Raw genomic sequence first — 16,446 nt, forward strand, 5'->3', positions numbered from 1 at the left:
CTAAGAAAGGTGGGCACTGCAGCATTAATTAAGGTGGGCACTGTAGCCCTAAGTAAGGTGGGCACGGCAGCCCTAAGTAAGGTGGGCACGGCAGTCCTGAAGAGGCCTGGCACTGTAGCCCTAAGGAGGCCCAACACTGCATCCCTAAGCAAGGTAGGCACTGCACCCTAAAGTAAGGCAGGCACTGCAACCCTAAGTAAGTTGGGCGCTGCAGCACTAAAGTTGGGCACTGCAGCCCTAAGAAAGGTGGGCACTGCAGCCCTAAGTAGGTTGGGCCCAGCAGCCCTAAGTAAGGTGGACATTGTAGCACTAAGGATGCTGGGCACTGCAGTGCCCAACTTAATTAGGTCTGCAGTGCCCACCTTACTTAGGGCGGCAGTGCCGGGCCTCCTTAGGGCTGCAGTGCCGGGCTTCCTTAGGGCTGCAGTGCTGGGCCTCCTTAGGGCTTCAGTGTCCAACTTAGTTAGGGTTGCAGTGCCTACCTTGCTTAGGGCTGCAGTGCCCACCTTACTTAGCGCTGCAGTGATGGGCCTCCTTAGGGCTGCAGTTCCTTCCATACTTAGGGCTGCAGTGCCCACCTTACTTAGGGCTGCAGTGCTCACCTTACTTAGGGCTGCACTGCCCACCTTAATTAGGGCTGCACTAAGAGGCCTGGCACTAGAGCCCTAAGAAAGGCGGGCAAGGCAGCCCTAAGAAAGGCGGGCAAGGCAGCCCTAAGAAAGGCGGGCAAGGCAGCCCTAAGTAGGCCCTGCACTGCAGCTCTAAGGATGCCCAGCACTGCAGCCCCGAGGAGGCCCCACCCTGCAGCCCCAAGATCTGCAGTGGAGCCCTAAGATCTCCAGTCCAAGGGCAAGTTCTCCACTCAAAAAACCAACTTCTCCATTGAAACATTAAGTTCTCCATTCAGACTATGTTGTCCAGTCAGAGTTCTCCTTTGAAACACTAGCTTCTCTATTCACTAAGACCATCATTCAGAAAGTAATTTTTCTATTCAGAAACCAAGACCATCTTTCTGAGAGACGGTTCTCCACTCAGACACTATGTTCAGGACTCTGAAACTAAGTTCCCCTTTCAGAGACTAAGACCAGCATTAGGAAAGTAACTTCACCATTCAGAGACTAAGTTCACCATGCTGAGAGTAAACCAGCATTCAAGACTATGTTCACCATTCTGAGACTAACACTGGTACTCTAAGTTCACCTTTTGAGACTAATTTCTCCATTCTAAGACTAAGACCGGCCTTCTGAGACTAAGACCGCATTCTAATACCGACACCAAAATTCTCATACTGACACCAGCTTTCTAATACTAATAGCAACACTCTAAAACCCACACTACCATTCTACAACCAATCCCATTAACATCGACCTTGCATTTAGTTTAGACTGCCACACCAACACTCAGAATTTCGTCCCTAATGAATGACAACAGCCCCAACCTGACTTCAGAACTCCTCAGGAACTATGTTCCTAAGAACACTGAAAATGCCCTGCCTGAGAAAATCCCGTCCCGCACCGGCCTGCGCCTGAACATAGGCGATGAACATCGCCTCTCTGACCGGCCGGGACCCAAGAAAAAAAACCCAGCCGGGGGAGGAAAAAAGCCCTCCCCCGGCTGGTTTGTTGTTTTTTTTTTTTCCCTAAAAATCCAAAAAGAACTCTTTCAGTCTACAACACACTCCCCACACACAAGTAAAGCACTAAGCTTACACCGAATGCATCGCCCTCCAGCTCCCTGCCACCTCCCACAACTACATGCCATGGTCACAACATTTCCTAAGCAAACACATATACACACACATGCAAAGAGAACACCATAGACTCTGTGACACCAAAAAGACAAAGTCTCTCGTGGAAGACCACTCCCAAGATGGAATGCTCCGTCTGTCTCGATCGCCAGTGGGTCGATTGGACAGAGACAGTGAGGCTCCCGCAGAGCCCCAGAACAAAGTCTGACGTAACTGTGCGATTCCAACACCAACCGCCGAAACTGCTGTGACGGTCCGGCTGTGAACCCGACTCTGAAACTGTAATTGTTGTGATGAAACACCCTCCCTTTCCCTCTCCTCCGTGCTACCTTTCAAGCCCTTTCCTGCCATCCTGACCTCATCTCCTGCCCTCCAGCTCCAAAAAGGAGTCTATCTATTCAGGTTCCATAGTGGCGTGGGTCTCAAGCGAGCTTCATGGTTTGGAGCTCCCATGTCACGGTCCCGAAAAAGTTTCCAAAAGGTGCTCCGGGGATCCCCTCCCTTGCAAGACCTAAGAGAGTAGAGACGAGTGACTGTCGCTCTGGTCCTGCAGTCCAGACTGACCCTGCAGTCATTCTCTTTACCTCCCCGACTCCCTGCAAGTACTCATCCGACTCCAAAGGCGACTGCACAGCAGCTGCAGGAAAGACCATGAACCCCTCCATCGTATTGGGCTATGGTGTCAATCGCCAGCCTGGTGTAAAATCCTCTTAGCTTCGTACATCCCCTCTAACTGTGCGGCTTCACCTCTCCCGATTCCGATGTAAAACCTGAAAAATAAATAGAAACGGATGTGTGCCGACACAGTGCTTGAAATGTCGGCCTTCTCCATGCTAAGCCCTCCCGCAGCTGAGTTACGTCACCCTTTGACGTTTCCACCTGCTCTGTCCTGCCTGCAAATCGCCAGAAAAATGCAAATAAAAAAATGCTTAAATACTAAAAACTATTTTGCACTGAGCTGCTGCTTCAGCCGGTTAATGGCCTCTCACTTTAACTGTCAAGATGGCTGGACAGAGTCAGCTCTGGGAAAATATACATTGAAAGAACAGAGCTGTAAAAACAACCTGGAGCTATGTCCCGAGAGACTACTGAACTTGAGACTCTGCGGCACAACCCCCAGCTGTGCTTTAGACTTACAAAGCGATAAAAGCTCAAACTGAATAATAACCTGCTCCCTTTACCTACCCAAAGACACCGCCTCTTTAACAGGCTCACTCCACCACCGACCTTACGACTCCTTCCTGCCCCTCTCCGGACCCCTTCTTTTAACTCACTTTTTACAATGGCAGAGGTCCAAAGCCACACTTGAGACAAACCCTTTTTGGCTCACCAGTACATTCCTTCTCTAGCCATATACCTTTCCTTCATCTGCAAAAGAGAACGGGAACGATACACAGTTAACCAGGACATCAAGCAAAATTACCTTTGCCTTGACTCCTCCCCCTGAGAGCAGCTGTGGGGTTCTTCTTGCCTCACCACCACTGCTTATAAATATAACACCTAAAAAAACCTCTACATAAAGGTACTTACTAATGCATACACTAGTAAGCCCTAACATGACCTGAAGGTCTTTACTGAAACAAGACCATTTCAAACCCACCCCCAAAAAACCCACCTGAAACAAACCACAAAGCTCTAAGGCCAGAAAACCAGAGCTAACACCAGAGAACTTACCCAGATGAAAGCTGAACCACAAATGAGCACCCTGAGGAAAGGCTGTGCCTCATATACCACAAGCCCCACCCACAGCTCCTCCCTCAATGGGCTGGGGCAGGTGAGTAGCAAACCACCACCTGGGATAAAAGCACCCTGATAAGCCACAGCTGGGTCTTTGTATTACCTGGCTCTGGTTCTGTGGCTGCTCCCTGGTTGTTTGGTGAGTGTTCTGCCTGTTCTGAAACTTCTCACCGTTTCCTCCACGGGTGCTCCTTGGCTTTGATTTTCCTAGGGCTGCAGTGCCCACCATACTTAAGGCTGCAGTGCCCACCTTACTTAGCGCTGCAGTGATGGGCCTCCTTAGGGCTGCAGTTCCTTCCATACTTAGGGCTGCAGTGCCCACCTTACTTAGGGCTGCAGTGCTCACCTTACTTAGGGCTGCACTGCCCACCTTAATTAGGGCTGCACTAAGAGGCCTGGCACTAGAGCCCTAAGAAAGGCGGGCAAGGCAGCCCTAAGAAAGGCGGGCAAGGCAGCCCTAAGTAGGCCCTGCACTGCAGCTCTAAGGATGCCCAGCACTGCAGCCCCGAGGAGGCCCCACCCTGCAGCCCCAAGATCTGCAGTGGAGCCCTAAGATCTCCAGTCCAAGGGCAAGTTCTCTACTCAAAAAACCAACTTCTCCATTGAAACATTAAGTTCTCCATTCAGACTATGTTGTCCAGTCAGAGTTCTCCTTTGAAACACTAGCTTCTCTATTCACTAAGACTATCATTCAGAAAGTAATTTTTCTATTCAGAAACCAAGACCATCTTTCTGAGAGACGGTTCTCCACTCAGACACTATGTTCAGGACTCTGAAACTAAGTTCCCCTTTCAGAGACTAAGACCAGCATTAGGAAAGTAACTTCACCATTCAGAGACTAAGTTCACCATGCTGAGAGTAAACCAGCATTCAAGACTATGTTCACCATTCTGAGACTAACACTGGTACTCTAAGTTCACCTTTTGAGACTAATTTCTCCATTCTAAGACTAAGACCGGCCTTCTGAGACTAAGACCGCATTCTAATACCGACACCAAAATTCTCATACTGACACCAGCTTTCTAATACTAATAGCAACACTCTAAAACCCACACTACCATTCTACAACCAATCCCATTAACATCGACCTTGCATTTAGTTTAGACTGCCACACCAACACTCAGAATTTCGTCCCTAATGAATGACAACAGCCCCAACCTGACTTCAGAACTCCTCAGGAACTATGTTCCTAAGAACACTGAAAATGCCCTGCCTGAGAAAATCCCGTCCCGCACCGGCCTGCGCCTGAACATAGGCGATGAACATCGCCTCTCTGACCGGCCGGGACCCAAGAAAAAAAACCCAGCCGGGGGAGGAAAAAACCCCTCCCCCGGCTGGTTTGTTTTTTTTTTTTCCCCTAAAAATCCAAAAAGAACTCTTTCAGTCTACAACACACTCCCCACACACAAGTAAAGCACTAAGCTTACACCGAATGCATCGCCCTCCAGCTCCCTGCCACCTCCCACAACTACATGCCATGGTCACAACATTTCCTAAGCAAACACATATACACACACATGCAAAGAGAACACCATAGACTCTGTGACACCAAAAAGACAAAGTCTCTCGTGGAAGACCACTCCCAAGATGGAATGCTCCGTCTGTCTCGATCGCCAGTGGGTCGATTGGACAGAGACAGTGAGGCTCCCGCAGAGCCCCAGAACAAAGTCTGACGTAACTGTGCGATTCCAACACCAACCGCCGAAACTGCTGTGACGGTCCGGCTGTGAACCCGACTCTGAAACTGTAATTGTTGTGATGAAACACCCTCCCTTTCCCTCTCCTCCGTGCTACCTTTCAAGCCCTTTCCTGCCATCCTGACCTCATCTCCTGCCCTCCAGCTCCAAAAAGGAGTCTATCTATTCAGGTTCCATAGTGGCGTGGGTCTCAAGCGAGCTTCATGGTTTGGAGCTCCCATGTCACGGTCCCGAAAAAGTTTCCAAAAGGTGCTCCGGGGATCCCCTCCCTTGCAAGACCTAAGAGAGTAGAGGCGAGTGACTGTCGCTCTGGTCCTGCAGTCCAGACTGACCCTGCAGTCATTCTCTTTACCTCCCCGACTCCCTGCAAGTACTCATCCGACTCCAAAGGCGACTGCACAGCAGCTGCAGGAAAGACCATGAACCCCTCCATCGTATTGGGCTATGGTGTCAATCGCCAGCCTGGTGTAAAATCCTCTTAGCTTCGTACATCCCCTCTAACTGTGCGGCTTCACCTCTCCCGATTCCGATGTAAAACCTGAAAAATAAATAGAAACGGATGTGTGCCGACACAGTGCTTGAAATGTCGGCCTTCTCCATGCTAAGCCCTCCCGCAGCTGAGTTACGTCACCCTTTGACGTTTCCACCTGCTCTGTCCTGCCTGCAAATCGCCAGAAAAATGCAAATAAAAAAATGCTTAAATACTAAAAACTATTTTGCACTGAGCTGCTGCTTCAGCCGGTTAATGGCCTCTCACTTTAACTGTCAAGATGGCTGGACAGAGTCAGCTCTGGGAAAATATACATTGAAAGAACAGAGCTGTAAAAACAACCTGGAGCTATGTCCCGAGAGACTACTGAACTTGAGACTCTGCGGCACGACCCCCAGCTGTGCTTTAGACTTACAAAGCGATAAAAGCTCAAACTGAATAATAACCTGCTCCCTTTACCTACCCAAAGACACCGCCTCTTTAACAGGCTCACTCCACCACCGACCTTACGACTCCTTCCTGCCCCTCTCCGGACCCCTTCTTTTAACTCACTTTTTACAATGGCAGAGGTCCAAAGCCACACTTGAGACAAACCCTTTTTGGCTCACCAGTACATTCCTTCTCTAGCCATATACCTTTCCTTCATCTGCAAAAGAGAACGGGAACGATACACAGTTAACCAGGACATCAAGCAAAATTACCTTTGCCTTGACTCCTCCCCCTGAGAGCAGCTGTGGGGTTCTTCTTGCCTCACCACCACTGCTTATAAATATAACACCTAAAAAAACCTCTACATAAAGGTACTTACTAATGCATACACTAGTAAGCCCTAACATGACCTGAAGGTCTTTACTGAAACAAGACCATTTCAAACCCACCCCCAAAAAACCCACCTGAAACAAACCACAAAGCTCTAAGGCCAGAAAACCAGAGCTAACACCAGAGAACTTACCCAGATGAAAGCTGAACCACAAATGAGCACCCTGAGGAAAGGCTGTGCCTCATATACCACAAGCCCCACCCACAGCTCCTCCCTCAATGGGCTGGGGCAGGTGAGTAGCAAACCACCACCTGGGATAAAAGCACCCTGATAAGCCACAGCTGGGTCTTTGTATTACCTGGCTCTGGTTCTGTGGCTGCTCCCTGGTTGTTTGGTGAGTGTTCTGCCTGTTCTGAAACTTCTCACCGTTTCCTCCACGGGTGCTCCTTGGCTTTGATTTTCCTAGGGCTGCAGTGCCCACCATACTTAGGGCTGCAGTGCCCACCTTACTTAGCGCTGCAGTGATGGGCCTCCTTAGGGCTGCAGTTCCTTCCATACTTAGGGCTGCAGTGCTCACCTTACTTAGGGCTGCACTGCCCACCTTAATTAGGGCTGCACTAAGAGGCCTGGCACTAGAGCCCTAAGAAAGGCGGGCAAGGCAGCCCTAACTAAGAAAGGCGGGCAAGGCAGCCCTAAGTAGGCCCTGCACTGCAGCTCTAAGGATGCCCAGCACTGCAGCCCCGAGGAGGCCCCACCCTGCAGCCCCAAGATCTGCAGTGGAGCCCTAAGATCTCCAGTCCAAGGGCAAGTTCTCTACTCAAAAAACCAACTTCTCCATTGAAACATTAAGTTCTCCATTCAGACTATGTTGTCCAGTCAGAGTTCTCCTTTGAAACACTAGCTTCTCTATTCACTAAGACCATCATTCAGAAAGTAATTTTTCTATTCAGAAACCAAGACCATCTTTCTGAGAGACGGTTCTCCACTCAGACACTATGTTCAGGACTCTGAAACTAAGTTCCCCTTTCAGAGACTAAGACCAGCATTAGGAAAGTAACTTCACCATTCAGAGACTAAGTTCACCATGCTGAGAGTAAACCAGCATTCAAGACTATGTTCACCATTCTGAGACTAACACTGGTACTCTAAGTTCACCTTTTGAGACTAATTTCTCCATTCTAAGACTAAGACCGGCCTTCTGAGACTAAGACCGCATTCTAATACCGACACCAAAATTCTCATACTGACACCAGCTTTCTAATACTAATAGCAACACTCTAAAACCCACACTACCATTCTACAACCAATCCCATTAACATCGACCTTGCATTTAGTTTAGACTGCCACACCAACACTCAGAATTTCGTCCCTAATGAATGACAACAGCCCCAACCTGACTTCAGAACTCCTCAGGAACTATGTTCCTAAGAACACTGAAAATGCCCTGCCTGAGAAAATCCCGTCCCGCACCGGCCTGCGCCTGAACATAGGCGATGAACATCGCCTCTCTGACCGGCCGGGACCCAAGAAAAAAAACCCAGCCGGGGGAGGAAAAAACCCCTCCCCCGGCTGGTTTGTTTTTTTTTTTTTCCCTAAAAATCCAAAAAGAACTCTTTCAGTCTACAACACACTCCCCACACACAAGTAAAGCACTAAGCTTACACCGAATGCATCGCCCTCCAGCTCCCTGCCACCTCCCACAACTACATGCCATGGTCACAACATTTCCTAAGCAAACACATATACACACACATGCAAAGAGAACACCATAGACTCTGTGACACCAAAAAGACAAAGTCTCTCGTGGAAGACCACTCCCAAGATGGAATGCTCCGTCTGTCTCGATCGCCAGTGGGTCGATTGGACAGAGACAGTGAGGCTCCCGCAGAGCCCCAGAACAAAGTCTGACGTAACTGTGCGATTCCAACACCAACCGCCGAAACTGCTGTGACGGTCCGGCTGTGAACCCGACTCTGAAACTGTAATTGTTGTGATGAAACACCCTCCCTTTCCCTCTCCTCCGTGCTACCTTTCAAGCCCTTTCCTGCCATCCTGACCTCATCTCCTGCCCTCCAGCTCCAAAAAGGAGTCTATCTATTCAGGTTCCATAGTGGCGTGGGTCTCAAGCGAGCTTCATGGTTTGGAGCTCCCATGTCACGGTCCCGAAAAAGTTTCCAAAAGGTGCTCCGGGGATCCCCTCCCTTGCAAGACCTAAGAGAGTAGAGGCGAGTGACTGTCGCTCTGGTCCTGCAGTCCAGACTGACCCTGCAGTCATTCTCTTTACCTCCCCGACTCCCTGCAAGTACTCATCCGACTCCAAAGGCGACTGCACAGCAGCTGCAGGAAAGACCATGAACCCCTCCATCGTATTGGGCTATGGTGTCAATCGCCAGCCTGGTGTAAAATCCTCTTAGCTTCGTACATCCCCTCTAACTGTGCGGCTTCACCTCTCCCGATTCCGATGTAAAACCTGAAAAATAAATAGAAACGGATGTGTGCCGACACAGTGCTTGAAATGTCGGCCTTCTCCATGCTAAGCCCTCCCGCAGCTGAGTTACGTCACCCTTTGACGTTTCCACCTGCTCTGTCCTGCCTGCAAATCGCCAGAAAAATGCAAATAAAAAAATGCTTAAATACTAAAAACTATTTTGCACTGAGCTGCTGCTTCAGCCGGTTAATGGCCTCTCACTTTAACTGTCAAGATGGCTGGACAGAGTCAGCTCTGGGAAAATATACATTGAAAGAACAGAGCTGTAAAAACAACCTGGAGCTATGTCCCGAGAGACTACTGAACTTGAGACTCTGCGGCACGACCCCCAGCTGTGCTTTAGACTTACAAAGCGATAAAAGCTCAAACTGAATAATAACCTGCTCCCTTTACCTACCCAAAGACACCGCCTCTTTAACAGGCTCACTCCACCACCGACCTTACGACTCCTTCCTGCCCCTCTCCGGACCCCTTCTTTTAACTCACTTTTTACAATGGCAGAGGTCCAAAGCCACACTTGAGACAAACCCTTTTTGGCTCACCAGTACATTCCTTCTCTAGCCATATACCTTTCCTTCATCTGCAAAAGAGAACGGGAACGATACACAGTTAACCAGGACATCAAGCAAAATTACCTTTGCCTTGACTCCTCCCCCTGAGAGCAGCTGTGGGGTTCTTCTTGCCTCACCACCACTGCTTATAAATATAACACCTAAAAAAACCTCTACATAAAGGTACTTACTAATGCATACACTAGTAAGCCCTAACATGACCTGAAGGTCTTTACTGAAACAAGACCATTTCAAACCCACCCCCAAAAAACCCACCTGAAACAAACCACAAAGCTCTAAGGCCAGAAAACCAGAGCTAACACCAGAGAACTTACCCAGATGAAAGCTGAACCACAAATGAGCACCCTGAGGAAAGGCTGTGCCTCATATACCACAAGCCCCACCCACAGCTCCTCCCTCAATGGGCTGGGGCAGGTGAGTAGCAAACCACCACCTGGGATAAAAGCACCCTGATAAGCCACAGCTGGGTCTTTGTATTACCTGGCTCTGGTTCTGTGGCTGCTCCCTGGTTGTTTGGTGAGTGTTCTGCCTGTTCTGAAACTTCTCACCGTTTCCTCCACGGGTGCTCCTTGGCTTTGATTTTCCTAGGGCTGCAGTGCCCACCATACTTAGGGCTGCAGTGCCCACCTTACTTAGCGCTGCAGTGATGGGCCTCCTTAGGGCTGCAGTTCCTTCCATACTTAGGGCTGCAGTGCTCACCTTACTTAGGGCTGCACTGCCCACCTTAATTAGGGCTGCACTAAGAGGCCTGGCACTAGAGCCCTAAGAAAGGCGGGCAAGGCAGCCCTAACTAAGAAAGGCGGGCAAGGCAGCCCTAAGTAGGCCCTGCACTGCAGCTCTAAGGATGCCCAGCACTGCAGCCCCGAGGAGGCCCCACCCTGCAGCCCCAAGATCTGCAGTGGAGCCCTAAGATCTCCAGTCCAAGGGCAAGTTCTCTACTCAAAAAACCAACTTCTCCATTGAAACATTAAGTTCTCCATTCAGACTATGTTGTCCAGTCAGAGTTCTCCTTTGAAACACTAGCTTCTCTATTCACTAAGACCATCATTCAGAAAGTAATTTTTCTATTCAGAAACCAAGACCATCTTTCTGAGAGACGGTTCTCCACTCAGACACTATGTTCAGGACTCTGAAACTAAGTTCCCCTTTCAGAGACTAAGACCAGCATTAGGAAAGTAACTTCACCATTCAGAGACTAAGTTCACCATGCTGAGAGTAAACCAGCATTCAAGACTATGTTCACCATTCTGAGACTAACACTGGTACTCTAAGTTCACCTTTTGAGACTAATTTCTCCATTCTAAGACTAAGACCGGCCTTCTGAGACTAAGACCGCATTCTAATACCGACACCAAAATTCTCATACTGACACCAGCTTTCTAATACTAATAGCAACACTCTAAAACCCACACTACCATTCTACAACCAATCCCATTAACATCGACCTTGCATTTAGTTTAGACTGCCACACCAACACTCAGAATTTCGTCCCTAATGAATGACAACAGCCCCAACCTGACTTCAGAACTCCTCAGGAACTATGTTCCTAAGAACACTGAAAATGCCCTGCCTGAGAAAATCCCGTCCCGCACCGGCCTGCGCCTGAACATAGGCGATGAACATCGCCTCTCTGACCGGCCGGGACCCAAGAAAAAAAACCCAGCCGGGGGAGGAAAAAACCCCTCCCCCGGCTGGTTTGTTTTTTTTTTTTTCCCTAAAAATCCAAAAAGAACTCTTTCAGTCTACAACACACTCCCCACACACAAGTAAAGCACTAAGCTTACACCGAATGCATCGCCCTCCAGCTCCCTGCCACCTCCCACAACTACATGCCATGGTCACAACATTTCCTAAGCAAACACATATACACACACATGCAAAGAGAACACCATAGACTCTGTGACACCAAAAAGACAAAGTCTCTCGTGGAAGACCACTCCCAAGATGGAATGCTCCGTCTGTCTCGATCGCCAGTGGGTCGATTGGACAGAGACAGTGAGGCTCCCGCAGAGCCCCAGAACAAAGTCTGACGTAACTGTGCGATTCCAACACCAACCGCCGAAACTGCTGTGACGGTCCGGCTGTGAACCCGACTCTGAAACTGTAATTGTTGTGATGAAACACCCTCCCTTTCCCTCTCCTCCGTGCTACCTTTCAAGCCCTTTCCTGCCATCCTGACCTCATCTCCTGCCCTCCAGCTCCAAAAAGGAGTCTATCTATTCAGGTTCCATAGTGGCGTGGGTCTCAAGCGAGCTTCATGGTTTGGAGCTCCCATGTCACGGTCCCGAAAAAGTTTCCAAAAGGTGCTCCGGGGATCCCCTCCCTTGCAAGACCTAAGAGAGTAGAGGCGAGTGACTGTCGCTCTGGTCCTGCAGTCCAGACTGACCCTGCAGTCATTCTCTTTACCTCCCCGACTCCCTGCAAGTACTCATCCGACTCCAAAGGCGACTGCACAGCAGCTGCAGGAAAGACCATGAACCCCTCCATCGTATTGGGCTATGGTGTCAATCGCCAGCCTGGTGTAAAATCCTCTTAGCTTCGTACATCCCCTCTAACTGTGCGGCTTCACCTCTCCCGATTCCGATGTAAAACCTGAAAAATAAATAGAAACGGATGTGTGCCGACACAGTGCTTGAAATGTCGGCCTTCTCCATGCTAAGCCCTCCCGCAGCTGAGTTACGTCACCCTTTGACGTTTCCACCTGCTCTGTCCTGCCTGCAAATCGCCAGAAAAATGCAAATAAAAAAATGCTTAAATACTAAAAACTATTTTGCACTGAGCTGCTGCTTCAGCCGGTTAATGGCCTCTCACTTTAACTGTCAAGATGGCTGGACAGAGTCAGCTCTGGGAAAATATACATTGAAAGAACAGAGCTGTAAAAACAACCTGGAGCTATGTCCCGAGAGACTACTGAACTTGAGACTCTGCGGCACGACCCCCAGCTGTGCTTTAGACTTACAAAGCGATAAAAGCTCAAACTGAATAATAACCTGCTCCCTTTACCTACCCAAAGACACCGCCTCTTTAACAGGCTCACTCCACCACCGACCTTACGACTCCTTCCTGCCCCTCTCCGGACCCCTTCTTTTAACTCACTTTTTACAATGGCAGAGGTCCAAAGCCACACTTGAGACAAACCCTTTTTGGCTCACCAGTACATTCCTTCTCTAGCCATATACCTTTCCTTCATCTGCAAAAGAGAACGGGAACGATACACAGTTAACCAGGACATCAAGCAAAATTACCTTTGCCTTGACTCCTCCCCCTGAGAGCAGCTGTGGGGTTCTTCTTGCCTCACCACCACTGCTTATAAATATAACACCTAAAAAAACCTCTACATAAAGGTACTTACTAATGCATACACTAGTAAGCCCTAACATGACCTGAAGGTCTTTACTGAAACAAGACCATTTCAAACCCACCCCCAAAAAACCCACCTGAAACAAACCACAAAGCTCTAAGGCCAGAAAACCAGAGCTAACACCAGAGAACTTACCCAGATGAAAGCTGAACCACAAATGAGCACCCTGAGGAAAGGCTGTGCCTCATATACCACAAGCCCCACCCACAGCTCCTCCCTCAATGGGCTGGGGCAGGTGAGTAGCAAACCACCACCTGGGATAAAAGCACCCTGATAAGCCACAGCTGGGTCTTTGTATTACCTGGCTCTGGTTCTGTGGCTGCTCCCTGGTTGTTTGGTGAGTGTTCTGCCTGTTCTGAAACTTCTCACCGTTTCCTCCACGGGTGCTCCTTGGCTTTGATTTTCCTAGGGCTGCAGTGCCCACCATACTTAGGGCTGCAGTGCCCACCTTACTTAGCGCTGCAGTGATGGGCCTCCTTAGGGCTGCAGTTCCTTCCATACTTAGGGCTGCAGTGCTCACCTTACTTAGGGCTGCACTGCCCACCTTAATTAGGGCTGCACTAAGAGGCCTGGCACTAGAGCCCTAAGAAAGGCGGGCAAGGCAGCCCTAACTAAGAAAGGCGGGCAAGGCAGCCCTAAGTAGGCCCTGCACTGCAGCTCTAAGGATGCCCAGCACTGCAGCCCCGAGGAGGCCCCACCCTGCAGCCCCAAGATCTGCAGTGGAGCCCTAAGATCTCCAGTCCAAGGGCAAGTTCTCTACTCAAAAAACCAACTTCTCCATTGAAACATTAAGTTCTCCATTCAGACTATGTTGTCCAGTCAGAGTTCTCCTTTGAAACACTAGCTTCTCTATTCACTAAGACCATCATTCAGAAAGTAATTTTTCTATTCAGAAACCAAGACCATCTTTCTGAGAGACGGTTCTCCACTCAGACACTATGTTCAGGACTCTGAAACTAAGTTCCCCTTTCAGAGACTAAGACCAGCATTAGGAAAGTAACTTCACCATTCAGAGACTAAGTTCACCATGCTGAGAGTAAACCAGCATTCAAGACTATGTTCACCATTCTGAGACTAACACTGGTACTCTAAGTTCACCTTTTGAGACTAATTTCTCCATTCTAAGACTAAGACCGGCCTTCTGAGACTAAGACCGCATTCTAATACCGACACCAAAATTCTCATACTGACACCAGCTTTCTAATACTAATAGCAACACTCTAAAACCCACACTACCATTCTACAACCAATCCCATTAACATCGACCTTGCATTTAGTTTAGACTGCCACACCAACACTCAGAATTTCGTCCCTAATGAATGACAACAGCCCCAACCTGACTTCAGAACTCCTCAGGAACTATGTTCCTAAGAACACTGAAAATGCCCTGCCTGAGAAAATCCCGTCCCGCACCGGCCTGCGCCTGAACATAGGCGATGAACATCGCCTCTCTGACCGGCCGGGACCCAAGAAAAAAAACCCAGCCGGGGGAGGAAAAAACCCCTCCCCCGGCTGGTTTGTTTTTTTTTTTTTTTCCCTAAAAATCCAAAAAGAACTCTTTCAGTCTACAACACACTCCCCACACACAAGTAAAGCACTAAGCTTACACCGAATGCATCGCCCTCCAGCTCCCTGCCACCTCCCACAACTACATGCCATGGTCACAACATTTCCTAAGCAAACACATATACACACACATGCAAAGAGAACACCATAGACTCTGTGACACCAAAAAGACAAAGTCTCTCGTGGAAGACCACTCCCAAGATGGAATGCTCCGTCTGTCTCGATCGCCAGTGGGTCGATTGGACAGAGACAGTGAGGCTCCCGCAGAGCCCCAGAACAAAGTCTGACGTAACTGTGCGATTCCAACACCAACCGCCGAAACTGCTGTGACGGTCCGGCTGTGAACCCGACTCTGAAACTGTAATTGTTGTGATGAAACACCCTCCCTTTCCCTCTCCTCCGTGCTACCTTTCAAGCCCTTTCCTGCCATCCTGACCTCATCTCCTGCCCTCCAGCTCCAAAAAGGAGTCTATCTATTCAGGTTCCATAGTGGCGTGGGTCTCAAGCGAGCTTCATGGTTTGGAGCTCCCATGTCACGGTCCCGAAAAAGTTTCCAAAAGGTGCTCCGGGGATCCCCTCCCTTGCAAGACCTAAGAGAGTAGAGACGAGTGACTGTCGCTCTGGTCCTGCAGTCCAGACTGACCCTGCAGTCATTCTCTTTACCTCCCCGACTCCCTGCAAGTACTCATCCGACTCCAAAGGCGACTGCACAGCAGCTGCAGGAAAGACCATGAACCCCTCCATCGTATTGGGCTATGGTGTCAATCGCCAGCCTGGTGTAAAATCCTCTTAGCTTCGTACATCCCCTCTAACTGTGCGGCTTCACCTCTCCCGATTCCGATGTAAAACCTGAAAAATAAATAGAAACGGATGTGTGCCGACACAGTGCTTGAAATGTCGGCCTTCTCCATGCTAAGCCCTCCCGCAGCTGAGTTACGTCACCCTTTGACGTTTCCACCTGCTCTGTCCTGCCTGCAAATCGCCAGAAAAATGCAAATAAAAAAATGCTTAAATACTAAAAACTATTTTGCACTGAGCTGCTGCTTCAGCCGGTTAATGGCCTCTCACTTTAACTGTCAAGATGGCTGGACAGAGTCAGCTCTGGGAAAATATACATTGAAAGAACAGAGCTGTAAAAACAACCTGGAGCTATGTCCCGAGAGACTACTGAACTTGAGACTCTGCGGCACAACCCCCAGCTGTGCTTTAGACTTACAAAGCGATAAAAGCTCAAACTGAATAATAACCTGCTCCCTTTACCTACCCAAAGACACCGCCTCTTTAACAGGCTCACTCCACCACCGACCTTACGACTCCTTCCTGCCCCTCTCCGGACCCCTTCTTTTAACTCACTTTTTACAATGGCAGAGGTCCAAAGCCACACTTGAGACAAACCCTTTTTGGCTCACCAGTACATTCCTTCTCTAGCCATATACCTTTCCTTCATCTGCAAAAGAGAACGGGAACGATACACAGTTAACCAGGACATCAAGCAAAATTACCTTTGCCTTGACTCCTCCCCCTGAGAGCAGCTGTGGGGTTCTTCTTGCCTCACCACCACTGCTTATAAATATAACACCTAAAAAAACCTCTACATAAAGGTACTTACTAATGCATACACTAGTAAGCCCTAACATGACCTGAAGGTCTTTACTGAAACAAGACCATTTCAAACCCACCCCCAAAAAACCCACCTGAAACAAACCACAAAGCTCTAAGGCCAGAAAACCAGAGCTAACACCAGAGAACTTACCCAGATGAAAGCTGAACCACAAATGAGCACCCTGAGGAAAGGCTGTGCCTCATATACCACAAGCCCCACCCACAGCTCCTCCCTCAATGGGCTGGGGCAGGTGAGTAGCAAACCACCACCTGGGATAAAAGCACCCTGATAAGCCACAGCTGGGTCTTTGTATTACCTGGCTCTGGTTCTGTGGCTGCTCCCTGGTTGTTTGGTGAGTGTTCTGCCTGTTCTGAAACTTCTCACCGTTTCCTCCACGGGTGCTCCTTGGCTTTGATTTTCCTAGG

General features: G+C 49.1%; 5 long non-coding RNA genes across 10 annotated transcripts; all 5 read right to left on the reverse strand.

Moving 5' to 3' along the window:
• Positions 1-1,810: 1,810 nt before the first annotated feature.
• LOC136007016 (uncharacterized) lies at positions 1,811-3,679 on the reverse strand. Of its 2 annotated transcripts, none has more exons than XR_010609428.1 (4): positions 3,588-3,679; positions 3,022-3,115; positions 2,332-2,517; positions 1,811-2,258 (listed from the first exon to the last, which is right to left on the reverse strand). It is a non-coding gene; the product is annotated as an uncharacterized LOC136007016 (long non-coding RNA). The 2 variants fall into 2 exon arrangements; XR_010609427.1 differs by lacking the exon at positions 3,588-3,679 and adding an exon at positions 3,422-3,472.
• Positions 3,680-5,012: 1,333 nt separating this feature from the next.
• On the reverse strand, positions 5,013-6,895 carry LOC136007015 (uncharacterized). Of its 2 annotated transcripts, none has more exons than XR_010609426.1 (4): positions 6,790-6,895; positions 6,224-6,317; positions 5,534-5,719; positions 5,013-5,460 (listed from the first exon to the last, which is right to left on the reverse strand). It is a non-coding gene; the product is annotated as an uncharacterized LOC136007015 (long non-coding RNA). The 2 variants fall into 2 exon arrangements; XR_010609425.1 differs by lacking the exon at positions 6,790-6,895 and adding an exon at positions 6,624-6,674.
• A 473-nt stretch (positions 6,896-7,368) lies between these two features.
• Positions 7,369-10,077, reverse strand: LOC136007014 (uncharacterized). Of its 2 annotated transcripts, none has more exons than XR_010609424.1 (4): positions 9,972-10,077; positions 9,406-9,499; positions 8,716-8,901; positions 7,369-8,642 (listed from the first exon to the last, which is right to left on the reverse strand). It is a non-coding gene; the product is annotated as an uncharacterized LOC136007014 (long non-coding RNA). The 2 variants fall into 2 exon arrangements; XR_010609423.1 differs by lacking the exon at positions 9,972-10,077 and adding an exon at positions 9,806-9,856.
• A 473-nt stretch (positions 10,078-10,550) lies between these two features.
• On the reverse strand, positions 10,551-13,259 carry LOC136007013 (uncharacterized). Of its 2 annotated transcripts, none has more exons than XR_010609422.1 (4): positions 13,154-13,259; positions 12,588-12,681; positions 11,898-12,083; positions 10,551-11,824 (listed from the first exon to the last, which is right to left on the reverse strand). It is a non-coding gene; the product is annotated as an uncharacterized LOC136007013 (long non-coding RNA). The 2 variants fall into 2 exon arrangements; XR_010609421.1 differs by lacking the exon at positions 13,154-13,259 and adding an exon at positions 12,988-13,038.
• A 473-nt stretch (positions 13,260-13,732) lies between these two features.
• On the reverse strand, positions 13,733-16,429 carry LOC136007009 (uncharacterized). 2 transcript variants are annotated; one of them, XR_010609416.1, is made up of 4 exons: positions 16,338-16,429; positions 15,772-15,865; positions 15,082-15,267; positions 13,733-15,008 (listed from the first exon to the last, which is right to left on the reverse strand). It is a non-coding gene; the product is annotated as an uncharacterized LOC136007009 (long non-coding RNA). The 2 variants fall into 2 exon arrangements; XR_010609415.1 differs by lacking the exon at positions 16,338-16,429 and adding an exon at positions 16,172-16,222.
• Between the last annotated feature and the right edge of the window lie 17 nt (positions 16,430-16,446).

The sequence above is a fragment of the Lathamus discolor genome, unplaced genomic scaffold, assembly GCF_037157495.1.
Source record: "Lathamus discolor isolate bLatDis1 unplaced genomic scaffold, bLatDis1.hap1 Scaffold_83, whole genome shotgun sequence".
Lineage (NCBI taxonomy): Eukaryota > Metazoa > Chordata > Aves > Psittaciformes > Psittacidae > Lathamus > Lathamus discolor.